Source organism: Zea mays, chromosome 6 (genome assembly GCF_902167145.1).
Source record: "Zea mays cultivar B73 chromosome 6, Zm-B73-REFERENCE-NAM-5.0, whole genome shotgun sequence".
NCBI classification, from domain to species: Eukaryota; Viridiplantae; Streptophyta; class Magnoliopsida; order Poales; family Poaceae; genus Zea; species Zea mays.
Window position 1 is genome coordinate 89,967,968 of NC_050101.1, and position 17,356 is coordinate 89,985,323.

The following is a 17,356-nucleotide window of genomic DNA, read 5'->3' on the forward strand; positions in this document are numbered from 1 at the left end:
TGGGTCGGGACCTAGCCCCACGGCAAGTACCATACCAAGGAGGGCTCCGCAACTCTCCCCCAGCTGGGAAGGACCCTTCGAAGTGACGGGAGTGTACCGACCCAGGGGCAACCATCTAGCTACGACTGGAGGAGTACCTTACCCCGGTGCCAAACATCTCTGTAAGTTCTATCCATAGAGCAAGGCTAAGGGGTCGAGTCTGTTTCACCTTTTTGTAACTAAATGACGCATACATGTACGACAACCCGGTGGGGGCCTGCCCCCATGAACCCGACCTTTTGGTTTGCACACATGCACGACAAGTTATAAAGAGGAACTACCCCCTCAGTCGTGCTCTTATGATAGTTCCATCTTGCTGCTCCATGGTCCTACCTTGCAGTTTTTCAGATAATACTTTTTAGCTAACCCACCCATACGGTTTCCATCTGTCTGACATGGCGACATCCGAATTGAACAGCCAAGCTTGCAGTTTAGGGCCCTTGATACGAAAGTAGGGAGGACCGACAGCCTGGGGGCCGGCTCTAGAGAATGGGACCCCATTCCATAGGGTGGTCTGGAGCCCGTGTAGCCGCTCAGCTAGGTCCTGAACCGTGGGCCTACATGCTCTGCCACCCCATGATGGGAACTTAGTATCTAGAGTTATAAGTCCTGCGGGTCCGACAACCTCGGGACCGGAGCTAGAGAATGGACATTAGTCTCCTGGGGTGGTCCGGAGCCCGTGCAGCCGCTCAGCCTGGTCCCGTACCGTGAGCCTGCACGCTCCACCGCCTGCGACAAGTGTCCTAGTATCTAGAACCGCGACCCAAGGGGGTCCGAACATGCAACTTGGCCACCTGGACTAAAACCTGCAGGTCCCGAGCATGTATCAAAGGGCGACTAATGTCAGACGGAGGACCCTATGAGGTGTACCGCTAATGCTTCCTAGCTAAAAGTTGTGTACAGATCCAGATCTCGGCGAGTTTGCCTCCCGAGGATTGTTGACAACATTTTCAGAAACGCTGGTATCCAACCTCAACACATCAAGCCTGCATCCTAGGCGGGGGGGCCAGGTACTAAGGAGGAGTCAACAACATCGCGCACAATAGGAACAAACGTTACACATGTAAGTGTTAAATGCTGCTTAGAAGGCAATATTTATTTCTTTACAAAAATAGGGGAAGGTTTGGGGGCCGGTTCTAAAGAACGGATGCCCGTTCCATAGGGTGGTCCGGAGCCTGTGTGGCCGGTTAGCCTGGTTCCGTACCCAAAATCCTGCACACTCCACCACTCCATGACGGGTGTCCTAGTATTTAAAACTAAAGTCCTGTGCGTCCAACAACCTGGAGGTCCGGCTCTGAAGAACGGGCACTTGTCTCCTGGGGGGGGGGGTCCGGAAACCATGTAGCGGCTCAGCCTGGTCCCGTACCGTGAGCCTGCATACTCCACTGCCCTGCGACAGGTGTCCTAGTACTTGAAGCCACCATCTAGGGGGTTCGGACACACAACTTGGTTTCCCAGGCTAGAATCCTGCGTACATATGTTATTACATTTTGCTCTCAAGCAAATGTCGTTACATTCCCTTACAAGCGGGACCCTAGCTCCATTTCTGCAGGAATGGACTACGCTGCACCAGCAAGAGTCGCGCTGGAAGCTGGTTCCGGACAGCCCCACCAACGACGGCGACCTCCTCTGCACCAGCAACGACAACGACCTCTGCACCGAGCGGCTCGCCAGCAGCAGCGATCACCTCAGGGTGAGTGCTACTGCGAATAGGTCCTCGCCCCCGTCCTCTTACGGGGGGTGACAGCGAGGCCATTAAAGCCAAAGAGCCGAAGGTCCGGTGGCAGGTGGCACCGACGGTCTCGCCAGCGGAGGCAACCACCTCTGCAGTGGACAACCTCACCAGTGGAGGCGACCACATCAGCGCCACCGGAGGCAGCGACCACCTCTTCACCGATGGATAGCGGCTGCACCAGCGCGCACGAAGAGGTCTTTGTGACGGAACCTCCCAAGTCATTAGGCCCACCTACGGTTGTCCTTGTCCAGCGGACCTCAGACAACCCTGTAGGTGCCCCTGAATCACTTGACAAGTTCGGTATCTGCTTTCCTTACCTTTCCCAAGAGCGTTTCACCCGTCACGTAGACATTACAAGCATCGGAGTTACGAGAATGCGGAAGCAATTACATGAACATACCTTTATTTAAAATTAAGATAGAGTTGAATATTTATAGACCAGAATATAACCTATGAGTGCATAGTATTATTATTACACACCAAGGGAGGCAAAAAGCCCTCCCGATAACCCTTCCTCGCGCAGCTTTACTCCTGGTTTTCTTCTTTTGATACCACCTTAGAATAGAAGCAACAAAAGTTTGTCGCTTCTTCACCTAAAACAACATGGGACAAAGCCCTGAGTATGAAGTGTACTTTCGCAAGACTTCCCTGACAAAGTAAAAGACTCTCAAGGATATGCTAGATTTGGGAATCAAGGAGAGGCTTTAGCAAGAATCAACTTAGATACTTTTGCAGAAATAGCTTACTAAAGTGAGTCCTTACTTTCAACATTTTAATGCCAGATTAAGTATTAATAGACCTTGTTTGCATCTAGTCTAATTTCACCATCTCATCGATACAACATCATTTTTATTCATGAGGTTCACATCCTGACTTAGGTTGCAGGTCAGTGATCAAGTCTCCATTCTCCGGGGATATAACGGCGATCCGAATCGATTTACTCAGCTGAGGATCTCTAACCACACGACATATGTAGCACTTAACCCTTTCATATGTCAACTCACCACCGGGGTTATTAAGACCAGATCAGGTTCACGCCAACCGAGAGCACAGATACACCACCGTCCAGCCTCTTGCCACGGAGGGTACACGCTACTCTCGCCATCTCTCCACGCCCATTGCGTGTTATCTTATTCTGGTATTAGTCTGCCCGAGGCAAAGCTTACCCTGTCCCATTTCCAGGGCATGTGGCCAGTTAAGATAGTCCTTGATCTAGCAGGCCTACATACGCATCCAATCCTTAATTGACCCGGGCGGAGCATCACCTATTCCTAGCCCAAGTCACGAGTTAATTACTTCCATCCTTAGGATTGTTCTGTGTTCCTTAGGATGAAGAGAGCATTATAGGGAGCTTTGCAGTAAGATCCCAGCATGCTTCAGATGAAAATATTCTTGCAGGTAGAAGCCATCCTTTCTCGAGCTAGGCTAAGGACAACATCTATCCACAAGATCTAAGCAGGGCTAAGCATTTTTGTAGATCATGTTTTGATACTTCAACAGAAGTATCCTATAAAGGTGTGGATATCAAGGAAGGCAATGCATCAAAAAGGTTCCAAGCAACTCCTATAAACCTAATGCACATTTCACTAGACTTAAAGTGTGCAGAAATTATTTAAAAACACAAGGAAGGGGTTGCATGCACCGGGGCTTAACTTCGTTTATAGGTGAATCAGGCTCGGATCCGCAGATGTCAAAGTAAAAACAATTTCCTGCCTGATGTTCCGCAGGTGGTGGTGGCGAAGTCTTCTCTTCTGCTACTTCAACTTCTTCCTCGTTTTCTAGATATAACCATATATATATATATAAGAATGAATGCCCATGTAATGCTCATGAGAGTGCAAAGATAATAAAGGTTTATTTCTAAAATCTTGAATACAACTTTCCTTCATGGTTTTCCGGGAAACCAGGGTTTCCGGAGTTAGTAAAGGAATTCAAAGGGCAGGGGGTAGGGTTTTGGGTTCTAAGTATCAAACAAGGTTCAAATCATACCAAACTCTACCCAAGGCTTCTAAATAATGTATAAAGTTCAAATTAAAAGTTTGGGGATTTTTGGAATTACTATTTACTTTCTAAAAATCCAGAACCAATGTTTTAGGCTTATTTAAATGCTCCAAAATTCCCTATTTGATCTAAAAATCCTAAAACTATTTTTATAAAATACTATGGAAAATTAGGAATCTAGACAAATTGATTTGATATTTTTACCATTTTTCTATAATTTTCTATAATTTATTTATCTCTGGTAGAAAAAGAAAAAGGAAATATGTGAATAGTGCAAGGGTTAATTCAGCCCAGGATGGCCCATCTTCAGCAGAAGCGCGCCCGCACGCGCCCGTGGCGACTTTGCAAAAAGACCCACGGCATTCTGGATAACCTGAAGTGAGCACTAGCACTATTTTCGGGAGTCGCTGACAGTTTGCAGAAACCACCCCCAAGTTCTATTCCTTCTCCGAAGGACTCCCTGACCGTGACGCGCTTGCCGTTTGTCTCTAACGCAGCCCGTACTGGCCATGGCCGGTGATGGCTGCCAAGTCTAGCTATTGGGGAGGCATTACCGACCAAGGGTGACCTAGGAACATTCATCAATTTGACATGAACACACTGAGAATGGTCTGCCCACGTGCACGGCAGAAACCGTGACCACGAGCTCATGTTCCTGCTTAATCAGGTCCGAATTGAGTAAACGGGCGCCATAGTGAGCTTCACAAGCGTGCAGAGCCACGGAAACAACACTTGAATTGGATAGGAACTTACCAGAGCGGGCTGGCCACGGGCGGGCTGTTCTTGGTGACTCGTCTGACCGAATTGGGGGAAATTGGTGATTCCCCGGCTAGGGTGGCTAATCAAGGGTGGGAGCGGATGCTACGGCTTCGCAATTCAGAGATGAAGGACAGAGCTCGGTTGATTTGAACGGAGGGGGTGGGGGACACGGTGAATTTATAGGTGCACCGAGCCGCTACCATGGCTATGGTGATAACCATCGCCGGTCTTTGCTGGCGATCAACGACGGCGTCAAGCGATATCCATTCTTACGGGCTTGCCACGTCCCCGTCGCGACAGCAACGCAGTCACATTGGTGCGGCGTGGATGAACGGAAGGGAGGGCGTCGATGACCGGATATGGCCGGAACGAGGAGTGGCCGCGTGGCAGCCGAAATTATTGCTCTCCACCGCGGCGATCTTACCCAGATCAAAAAGATCTTCGCGCGGAGATGCTCGCCGATCGACCATCCCGACCCCGGCGCAAATCGCGGCGCGGATAGGTCATCGGCGGCGAGGCTGAAGCTTATCCACCCGGTACTGTACCATGGCGATGATCTTCAGTTGCCTGAACCTACCATCATCTTCCTTCTTGATCTCCGAATTCTTGTTAGGAACAGAGCAATCTCCTTTAATAAAATTTGTTCACCATGTATCAGTCTACAAACTAACTATAGGATTCTTGGGCTAAAACCGAGTGGATTCAAAGATATGGCGCATCAAACTTGGCCTCATCTCACTGGGACCATTTCTGACCTAGGGTTCAGTTTCAGTTTTCTAACCCAGTTCTGACAGAGTAACTTTGAGTTGGTTTTTCTCCAATTTTTGCATAACAACTAAAGGAGATGTCTGCATCAAAGTTGATCTCCTATAATAGGTCTACAAAATTTATGTGGTGACCTAGGGCAAATCCTTACTAATTTGAAAGCTACAGATCTCCAAAGTTGAGCCAAATCTCTGATTTTCAGACTTAGTCTATATAGGGTTTAAGTGGTGCTTTTTGCAAATAGACCCAAAACATAGGGTTTAACTTGCAAATCCACCTATTTGTGATCCATATGACTTAGGACACCTTATTGACATGGTTTTTGCACTTTAGTCTAAAAGTGGACTAATTTTGCACTTAACCCCCTAGGGTTCGGATTTAGGGTTTTCCCGGGTCCTTTTTAGGGTTTTTGGTATCTCAGGGGTGTAAATGTAACTTAGATCCATTCTTAGTAATATTTTACGACTATTTTATTTAAACTTTAGGGTTTTCTCCATTTGGGTGTTGTTTTACCCCTCAGAACCATATTTAGGGTTAAGTATCCTACACTAGGGTCTTATTTGCAAAATGCCATAACAATACAACTTGTTTGAAATTTTTACCTAGTGAATGCATCCTAGGTGTATCAAACATATGAAATGCCAATGCTTATGATGTTATGCTCAAGGTTTAGTAACAGTAACACCAGGGGTGTTACATCCTTCCCCCCATAAAAGAATCTCGTCCCGAGATTAAAAGTCCTAGGGTAGGTAATGGAAAAGGAAACACGTCATACTTTTATTTCCTTATTTCTGGTACAAAGCAGGGGTGGTTTGGGGATTTACTCCTTTATTACAGCAACTATACACACATTACAAATTACATGAAGCTAAAAAGCCTGGGAAATTCTTGTCTAAAAAGTCTTGAGTTTCCCATGTAGCCTCATCTTCGAAATGTTGGTTCCACTGTATCTTGTAAAACTTGAGAGTTTTCTTTCGGGTAATCCTGTCCTTTTGATCCAAGACTCGAATAGGGTGCTCTGAATATGTCAAGTCTGGCTCTAGGACAACATCTGTTACTTCAATGGTTCGGTCTGGAACCCGAAGACACTTCTTCAACTAAGACACATGGAACACTTTATGTACAACATACAAGGTTTCGGGTAGTTGAAGTCGGTATGCCACTGGTCCACATTGTTCAAGTATAGGGAATGGACCAATGTACCGGGGTGCAAGCTTCCCTTTAACCCCGAAACGTGTTACTCCCTTCATTGGTGAAACTTTCAGGTAGACATAATCTCCAACCAGAAAGTGTAAGGGCATCCGTCGTTTGTTTGCGTAACTTTTTTGACGAGCTTGAGCTTTCTTCAAATTACGAATTATTCGCTGAACTTTTTCTTCGGTTTCCTTTACCATATTTGGCCTGAAGAAACTTCTTTCCCCTAGTTCAGACCAATTTAACGGAGTATGACATCATCGTCCATATAAAGCTTCGAAGGGTGCCATCTTAATGCTTTCTTGATAGCTATTATTATATGAGAACTCCGCTAACGGTAAACATTCATCCCATTTTTGTGGAAATTCCAGAACACATGCCCGCAACATATCTTCAAGTATTTGATTGACCCTCTCAGTTTGCCCACTTGTTTGAGGATGATAGGCCGAACTGTGGAGCAATTTGGTACCCAGAGATTTATGAAGTTCTTCCCAGAATTTGGATACGAATTGAGGTCCACGATCCGACACTATAGTCTTCTGAATACCGTGCAAACTGAGAATACGAGCAATGTACAATTGGGCATAAACAGCAACTGGGTAAACTGTCTTGACTGGCAGAAAATGAGTAATTTTCGTAAGCCGATCAACAATAACCCAGATAGAATCATACCCCTTCGCGGTTCTGGGCAATCCCACAATAAAGTCCATACTAATATCTTCCCATTTCCATGTTGGTATTGGTAAAGATTGTAATGGACCGACAGCTTTCAGGTGTATGGCCTTGACACGTTTACAAGTGTCACATCTAGCCACATAGCGTGCGATTTCAACCTTCATCTTTGTCCACCAATAATGCTGTTTTAGATCATGGTACATTTTAGTGCTCCCGGGATGAATAGAATAGCGACTAAGATGTGCTTCGTCCAGAATTTGCTGGCGAACCTCTTCATTTTAGGCACCACTATGCGGTTGTTGAACCATACGACACCTTGACTATCTCTTCAGAAGTAGTTGGCTTTTCCAGCTTCTATCTTCTCATGAATGTGCTTTATTTCCTCATCATTCTTTTGGGCATCAATTATCCTTTGTAAAAGGACTGACTCAAGCTGTAGTTGATTTAAGGTTCCTTGTTGGATCATTCCTAGATTCATATTCCCCATCTCCTGGCATAATGTAATGTCAGAAGTCCTCATTGTTAGACAATGGCAGGAAACCTTGCGACTGAGTGCATCTGCCACCACATTAGCTTTGCCTAGGTGATAATGGATCTCCAATTCATAATCCTTGATCAGCTCGAGCCATCGCCTTTGTCTCATGTTCAACTCTGACTGGGTGAAGATATACTTCAAGCTTTTATGATCTGTATAAATATGACAGACATTCCCCAGCAGATAATGACGCCAAATCTTTAGAGCATGAACCACTGCAGCTAACTCCAGGTCATGAGTTGGGTAATGTTCCTCATGCCGGCGTAACTGCCTTGAAGCGTAAGCTACTACTCGGCCTTCTTGCATTAATACACAGCCGAGACCACTGCCTGATGCGTCACAATACACATCAAAAGGCTTTTCAATATCTGGTTGAGCCAATACCGGAGCAGTGGTTAATAATACCTTCAATTGTTCAAAAGCTTCATTACATTCCGAAGACCAATTGAATTTAATATTATTCTTCAATAAACTCGTGATTGGTTTCACAATCTTAGAAAAATCTGGTATAAATCGGCGGTAATAGCCAGCTAGTCCAAGGAAACTTCGGACTTGATGTACCGTGGTTGGGGGTTTCCACTCTAAAATATCCTTGACTTTGCTGGGATCTACCGCAATCCCCTTGGCAGATAACACATGTCCCAGAAATTGGATTTCTTCCAGCCAGAACGCGCATTTACTGAACTTAGCATATAATTGATGTTCCCTTAAGCGCGTCAATACGATCCGTAAATGTTAAGCATGCTCCTCTTCATTCTTGGAATATATTAAGATATCATCTATGAAGACCACCACAAATTTGTCCAACTCGGGCATGAATACCGAGTTCATCAGATAAGTGAAGTGGGCAGGAGCATTCGTCAGTCCGAAAGACATTACCAAGTATTCAAATAATCCATACCGCGTAGTGAATGCGGTCTTTGGTATATCCTCGGGCCGAATACGAATTTGATGATAGCCCGATCTGAGATCAATCTTGGAGAATACCCTTGCTCCAGTCAGTTGATCAAATAGAATGTCAATCCGTGGAAGAGGGTACTTACTCTTGATAGTGACCTCATTGAGGGGTCGATAATCCACGCACATCCGTAATGTTTGATCCTTCTTCTTGACGAAGATGGCTGGACAACCCCATGGTGACGAGCTTGGCCGGATGAATCCTTTCTCTAGTAGATCTTGCAATTGGGTCTTTAGTTCTGCCAGCTCATTTGGAGGCATTCGGTACGACCTTCTAGAAATAGGAGCCGTACCGGGCTTCAACTCAATTACAAACTCTACATCTCTTTCTGGTGGTAATCCAGGCAAATCTTCTGGAAAACATCTGGGAACTCACATACTACCGAAATATCCTTGATCTCCGGTATAATGACTTCATATATTCTGCCATTAGTTTTAGCTAGAATGGGGATAGACAAAAGAATTTCCTCTTGGTTATGACTCAACCTAATGGTTCTCTGATCAGTGTTGAGGGTTGCTTTATGTTGGGCCAACCAATTCATGCCCAAGATTACATCTATGTCTTGGCCTTTCAGAATAATCATATTAGTAGGAAAGTCCCGTTCAGCCAATGTTACGGGCACTTGGTAAGCCACTTCTTTGGTAAAGAGTTGTCCCCCAAGCGAATGTACTTTAAACCCTTCCCTTGATTCATGGTATGGAATGCAATGTTGCTCCACAAATTTCTTGCTGATGAATGTATGCGAAGCACCAGAATCAAAGAGAATAAGTGTAGGGTGCTTGGCTATGAGGAACGTACCCATCATCACTGGTTCGCCTTCCGGTGTTGTAGCCACTTGGGTGTAATAGATTTGTCCTGTTTTCTTTGTACTCTTGCCCGCATTTCCCTTAGCTTGAGAAGAATTCCCAGTACCTTGTTGATTGTTTGAGCGATTCTGCTTCGGGTAGGGGCAATCCTTAATAAAGTGCCCAGATTTTCCGCAATTGAAGCAGCCTATTGACGAATTGGGAAGGGCAGGGAAATGAGTGCCAGGGGCACCCGGCTGAATTGTTGTAGTGGGGGTAGCATTGGGACGGATGAACACTAGTTGTTTGAATGGGAAGGAGGGTGGGCGTGATAAAAAACGACCCTGATTAAAAGGCCGGATAACTAACCGTTGCCTTTTTCTCGGGGCCCTGATTAGGCCTGTTGCCTCCATTCCCCTTGGACTTTCCAGAACTTGTATATTTAGATTCAACTGCCAGTGCTGTGCTGACAGCCCTTCCGTATGTGAGGTCGATGCAGGTAGCCATTTTACTTTGCATCCAATCATTTAAACCCCTCATGAAACATTTCTTCTTCTTTATGTCGGTGTTGACTTGGTCAATTGCATACTGAGATAAATGATTAAATTTATTGAGATACTGGGTGACAGTATCTCCGCCTTGCTTCAACTTCATGAATTCCTCCTGTTTCTTGTGGAGAACTCCTTCAGGTATGTAATCCTCTCTGAAGGCCAGCTTGAATTCATCCCAGGTTACTTGATGACTAGCCGGTTGTATGGCAACAAAGTTCCCCCACCAAGTGCTGGCAAGGCCACGCAATTGCTGAGCTGCGAACAGGGGCTTCTGAGTTTCGAAACACCGAAGAAGTCCAAATTTTTGTTCAATGAAGCGGATCCATTCGTCCGCCTCTAAAGGGTCTTCTGCCTTAATGAACAACGGGGGGCACGTTTTGGAAAAATCCAAATAAGATGTTTCACGGGGGCCTTGCGGATAGCCCCGCCCGCCTTGTTGTTGGAGTTGTTGACTTGCCATCTCCCGTAGGAAACATGTATTATCTGTTGTAGCATTCACCAAGGCGGCGATAGCCTCGGCTAATGTGGGAGGGACTGGAGGTGGGTTTGGTGTTGCCTCCCTCCCACGGGAGGTACTAGCCCCATCCTGAGCACGAGTCCGGGAAGGCATCTGTGGCAACAAACATTTGAAAACGATATAATATGCCAAAGAAAACCATCCATTTTACATTACTAAAAGGAGTAATGTTATAGACTCAAATTTTTACAAAAGGATTACACTACCTATTATACAATAACACTACTTCTATACTATTCTACTCCTGCTTCCCGTTGCTCCTGGTAGCCTCGCTGTCGGGCGTAAGAGACCACTCATCGACCAACTTCATAGAGGGAGGGGGCCTAAAAAGGTCCAGTTCGCCACCAAAAGCTTCTCCCGCTACATGAGAAGGTCCGGCTTCTGTCCCGACAGGATCCGCAGGTACACTAGGGTGCAACTGTGAATACAGTACATGAACTTCTTCATGTAGAGTATTGCAATAAGCCTGCATGTTATCAATGGCTGAGCTAAGCTCTTCTACTCGGGCTCGAGCTTTTGCCTTCTTAGCCCCAGCAAGCGAACGAGAGTGAACCGCCCAGTCGAGCGCTAAATCTCGATCCGCGAGCTAATCTCACAGGCGGCGGATGTCGCTTCTCAATTCATTGATTTTGTCGCCATCCGCGACCCATATGTCAATCCTACGTTGGAGTTCTGTTTGAAGCTGATTAACTTTCGCTTCAAGATCCCCGATCGGATCATTACTCCCACTACTGCTATCCTCGTGTCTTGGGGCAAGTTGATGACGTGGCACACCAATTGGGCCAGTATGCTTGCGCGCAGTTCCCCTCGTGCGCGGCGGCATTTTTCTAAGGGGGAAAATTTTATTAGCATAGTTCTTAGCATGATGCATGTGTAAGTACATAATCAACCTTAGTTGATTCACACCTTCTATATGTTGCACTCTTACTATCTGGTCTTTAAGATAAACTCTTCAGAAATACTTAGATAAGAAGGGAAGAGATTTTCTAGATAAGTCTTTAGAAAATCCTTTTGAAGATGCCTCATAATATCTGCAGAGAAGGGCTTCGCTCCGATACCAGCTGTGACGGAACCTCCCAAGTCATTAGGCCCACCTACGGTTGTCCTTGTCCAGCGGACCTCAGACAACCCTGTAGGTGCCCCTGAATCACTTGACAAGTTCGGTATCTGCTTTCCTTACCTTTCCCAAGAGCGTTTCACCCGTCACGCAGACATTACAAGCATCGGAGTTACGAGAATGCGGAAGCAATTACATGAACTTACCTTTATTTAAAAGTAAGATAGAGTTGAATATTTACAGACCAGAATATAACCTATGAGTGCATAGTATTATTATTACACACCAAGGGAGGCAAAAATCCCTCCTGATAAGTTTTAAACAAAAGTTCTATGGAGGATCCCTTCCTCGCGCAGCTTTACTCCTGGTTTTCTTCTTTTGATACAACCTTAGAATAGAAGCAACAAAAGTTTGTCGCTTCTTCACCTAAAACAACATGGGACAAAGCCCTGAGTATGAAGTGTACTTTCGCAAGACTTACCCGACAAAGTAAAAGACTCTCAAGGATATGTTGGATTTGGGAATCAAGGAGAGGCTTTAGCAAGAATCAACTTAGATACTTTTGCAGAAATAGCTTACTAAAATGAGTCCTTACTTTCAACATTTCAATGCCAGATTAAGTATTAATAGACCTTGTTTGCATCTAGTCTAATTTCACCATCTCATCGATACAACATCATTTTTATTCATGAGGTTCACATCCTGACTTAGGTTGTAGGTCAGTGATCAAGTCTCCACTCTCTGGGGATATAACGACGATCCGAATCGATTTACTCAGCTGAGGATCTCTAACCACACAACATATGTAGCACTTAACCCTTGCATATGTCAACTCACCATCGGGGTTCCTAAGACCAGATCAGGTTCACGCCAACCGAGAGCACATATACACCACCGTCCAGCCTCTTGCCACGGAGGGTACATGCTACTCTCGCCATCTCTCCACGCCCATTGCGTGTTATCTTATTCTGGTATTAGTCTGCCCGAGGCAAAGCTTACCCTGTCCCATTTCTAGGGCATGTGGCTAGTTAAGATAGTCCTTGATCTAGCAGGCCTACATACGCATCCAATCCTTAATTGACTCGGGCGGAGCATCACCTGTTCCTAGCCCAAGTCACGAGTTAATTACTTCCATCCTTAGGATTGTTCTGTGTTCCTTAGGATGAAGAGAGCATTATAGGGAGCTTTGTAGTAAGATCCCAGCATTCTTCAGATGAAAATATTATTGCAGGTAGAAGCTATCCTTTCTCGAGCTAGGCTAAGGACAACCTCTATCCACAAGATCTAAGCAGGGCTAAGCATTTTTGTAAATCATGTTTTGATACTTCAACAGAAGTATCCTATAAAGGTGTGGATATCAAGGAAGGCAATGCATCAAAAAGGTTCCAAGCAACTCCTATAAACCTAATGCACATTTCACTAGACTTAGTGTACAGAAATTATTTAAAAACACAAGGAAGGGGTTGCATGCACCGGGGCTTGCCTTCGTTTATAGGTGAATCAGGCTCGGATCCGCAGATGTCAAAGTAAAAACAATTTCCTACCTGATGTTCAGCAGGTGGTGGTGGCGAAGTCTTCTCTTCTGCTACTTCAACTTCTTCCTCGTTTTCTAGATATAACCATATATATATATAAGAATGAATGCCCATGTAATGCTCATGAGAGTGCAAAGATAATAAAGGTTTATTTCTAAAATCTTGAATACAACTTTCCTTCACGGTTTTCCGAGAAACCAGGGTTTCCAGAGTTAGTAAAGGAATTCAAAGGGCAGGGGGTAGGGTTTTGGGTTCTAAGTATCAAACAAGGTTCAAATCATACCAAACTCTACCCAAGGCTTCTAAATAATGTATAAAGTTCAAATAAAAAGTTTGGGGATTTTTGGAATTACTATTTATTTTCTAAAAATCCAGAACCAATGTTTTAGGCTATTTTAAATGCTCCAAAATTCCCTATTTGATCTAAAAATCCTAAAACTATTTTTATAAAATACTATGGAAAATTAGAAATCTAGAAAAATTGATTTGGTATTTTTACCATTTTTCTATAATTTTCTAGAATTTATTTATCTCTGGTAGAAAAAGAAAAAGGAAATCTATGAATAGTGCTGGGCTTAATTCAGCCCAGGACGGCCCATCTTCAGCAGAAGCGTGCTCGCTCACGCGCTTGTGGCGACTTTGCAAAAAGACCCACGACATTCTGTATAACCTAAAGTGAGCACTAGCACTGTTTTCGGGAGTCGCTGACAGTTTGCAGAAACCACCCCCAAGTTCTATTCCTTCTCCGAAGGACTCCCTGACCGCGGCGCGCTTGCCGTTTGTCTCTGACGCGGCCCATAATGGCCATGGCCGGCGATGGCTGCGAAGTCTAGCTATCGGGGAGGCATTACCGACCAAGGGTGACCTAGGAACACTCGTCAATTTGACATGAACACAATGAGAACAGTCTGCCCACGTGCACGGCGGAAACTGTGACCACGAGCTTGTGTTCCCGCTTAATCAGGGCCGAATTGAGTAAACGGGCGCCACAGTGAGCTTCACAAGCGTGCAGAGCCACGGAAACAACACTTGAATTGGATAGGAACTTACCAGAGCGGGCTAGCCACGTGCGGGCTATTCTTGGTGACGCGTCTGACCGAATTGGGGGAAATTGGTGATTCCCCGGCTAGGGTGGCTAATCGAGGGTGGGAGCGGATGCTACGGCTTCGCAATTTAGAGACGAAGGACGGAGCTTAGTTGATTTGAACGGAGGGGGTGGGGGACGCGGTGAATTTATAGGTGCACCGAGCCGCTACCATGGCTATGGTGATAACCATCACCGGTCTTTGCTGGCGATCAACGGCGGCGTCAAGAGATATCCATTCTTACGGGCTTGGCACGTCCCCGCCGCGACAGCAACACGGTCACATCGGTGCGGCGTGGATGAACGGAGGGGAGCGGCGCCGATGACCGGATATGGCCGGAACGAGGAGTGGCCGCGTGGCAGCCGAAATTATTGCTCTCCACCGCGGCGATCTTACCCAGATCAAAAAGATCTTCGCGCGGAGATGCTCGCCGATCGACCATCCCGACCCTGGCGCAAATCGTAGCGCGGATAGGTCGTCGGCGACGAGGCTAAAGCTTATCCACCCGGTACTGTACCATGGCGATGATCTTCAGTTGCCTGAACCGACCATCATCTTCCTTCTTGATCTCCGAATTCTTTTTAGGAACAGAGCAATCTCCCTTAATAAAATTTGTTCACCATGTATCAGTCTACAAACTAACTATAGGATTCTTGGGCTAAAACCGAGTGGATTCAAAGATATGGCGCATCAAACTTGGCCTCATCTCACTGGGACCATTTCTGACCTAGGGTTCAGTTTCAGTTTTCTAACCCAGTTCTGACAGAGTAATTTTGAGTTGGTTTTTCTCCAATTTTTGCATAACAACTAAAGGAGATGTCTGCATCAAAGTTGCTCTCCTATAACAGGTCTACAAAATTTATGTGGTGACCTAGGGCAAATCCTTACTAATTTGAAAGCTACAGATCTCCAAAGTTGAGCCAAATCTTTGATTTTCAGACTTAGTCTATATAGGGTTTAAGTGGTGCTTTTTGCAAATAGACCCAAAACTTAGGGTTTAACTTGCAAATCCACCTATTTGTGATCCATATGACTTAGGACACCTTATTGACATGGTTTTTGCACTTTAGTCCAAAAGTGGACTAATTTTGCACTTAACCCCCTAGGGTTTGGATTTAGGGTTTTCCAGGGTCCTTTTTAGGGTTTTTGGTATCTCAGGGGTGTTAATGTAACTTAGATCCATTCTTAGTAATATTTTATGACTATTTTATTTAAACTTTAGGGTTTTCTCCATTTGGGTGTTGTTTTACCCCTCAGAACCATATTTAGGGTTAAGTATCCTACACTAGGGTCTTATTTGCAAAATGCCATAACCATACAACTTGTTTGAAATTTTTACCTAGTGAATGCATCCTAGGTGTATCAAACATATGAAATGCCAATGCTTATGATGTTATGCTCAAGTTTTAGTAACAGTAACACCAGGGGTGTTACAGTCTTCGCTCCCGTTCTCACTTCGGGAGTGAGGACAAGACTATCCAAGAACGCCGCCGCCGCCCCCACGGCGTACGACGTCTTGTACGACCTCCCGCTGCAACTGGCGGTCAAACTCGGGGGCCCAGGCCCACATGTCATGCAACCGCGCGCCGGTTACCGTGTGCAAAGAAACCGCACCGCCGCTTGCGCCAATGCCACGTCTTGTCGGGACTGTCACGGGAGTCTAAAAAGGTAAATTTTTCAGAACCAATGCAGCGACTCGAGGCAGCCCCGCGCATGGCCCAACATTGCCATTATGTACAATGGTCATGGGCCAGTCAGCCGTGAGAGTAGGCGCAGTAGTTGGCATGGCTATAGGCGGGCCGACAGTAATTGCAGCAACAGGCGCGCAGGAGCAGCGATCCAACCGCCAATCAGACTTTTGTACCACCTGCAGGCTCACATCCTCCCCTGAGGCGGGCCCGGGGGCCACTGTCAGTACCCTAAATCAGGGGTACCCTCTTCTACAGCGTGAAGTCGCCGCACCCATGCGACGTCTCCTAGCCACGCGGGGGACAGCACCTGACCCCACCGCATGGGCAGGCCAAAGGGCGCCACGTGGCAAGGAGAGACAACACTTCCCAGTAAGTCCGGACCCCCATAGTAGGACACCGGACCCCTATACATATAAGTCCGTAACCTTTGGGTAGGTCCGAACCTCAGTAGGGTCCCGGAACGAGGAGGATCCTGGTATGAGCAGGGGTCCGGCGCTGACACGTGTCCGAGCCTTGCCCTCTACTTCCCGCTCAGGCGGAGACCCGCCGCTTGTGACCCATGACATAAGCTATCGGGCCGGGCCTGACGTGAAGTCGTGTAGCCCCTGCATTTATTGAGGAAAGGACGCGCCGCCTACCACCACACTGACGGACGATGTGCCCTCTCAGCATTTAATGCGTCCAGTCCCATCCGCTGGCAGGCGGCGTCAAGGTCATCCAGCAGGCGACGCGCCTGCTGGGTCTGCTGGCAAACAGTGCGCCCGTGTCGAGCGGCGCACTATACTCATCCTCCCTTCTACAAGAAGCTTCCCCTGCACGCCGAGGATACGCAGATCTCGGGTGACAGGGCACAAGAAGATTGTCTCGGCAACATACATTAGTAGGCTCCAAGCACTATATTCTTTATGTCCCTGGGCCCACATGTTGGGGCCCAGTCCCTTTGTGCATGCCCCCTTCAGCTATAAAAGGGGAGGCATGCGATGTTACACATATACGCAATCTCAGGTCACACCTTAGACTCGCAAACTCATACAAGCTCACAAGCAATACATCTCACAGTGGAGTAGGGTATTACGCTCCGGCGGCCCGAACCACTCTAAATCCTTGTGTGTTCTTGAGTTCTTCCCGTTCATTCCAACGATCAAGCAGGATTTAGTGCAGTGCACTCTGCCACCCAGCCGGAGATTTACTCCCCGACAGCTATAAATCAAGAACAAGGCAACACAAATGTTAAAGGTTAAAGACATTTGTCCTTCAAAACATTATCTCCCTTTGGATATAATAATCTTTGGATGAAGGTCATGAAGGACGTACCTTCATCATTTTAATGTGCAAAAATATGAACAAGGACGTACAAAGCACATAAAGAATATGAATAATCATTTTAAATCATTAGATTATTCACATTATCGTTATATAATTATGAACAAACATTAATGATACTTAAATTACATTTGGTACCTTCGGCTTGATA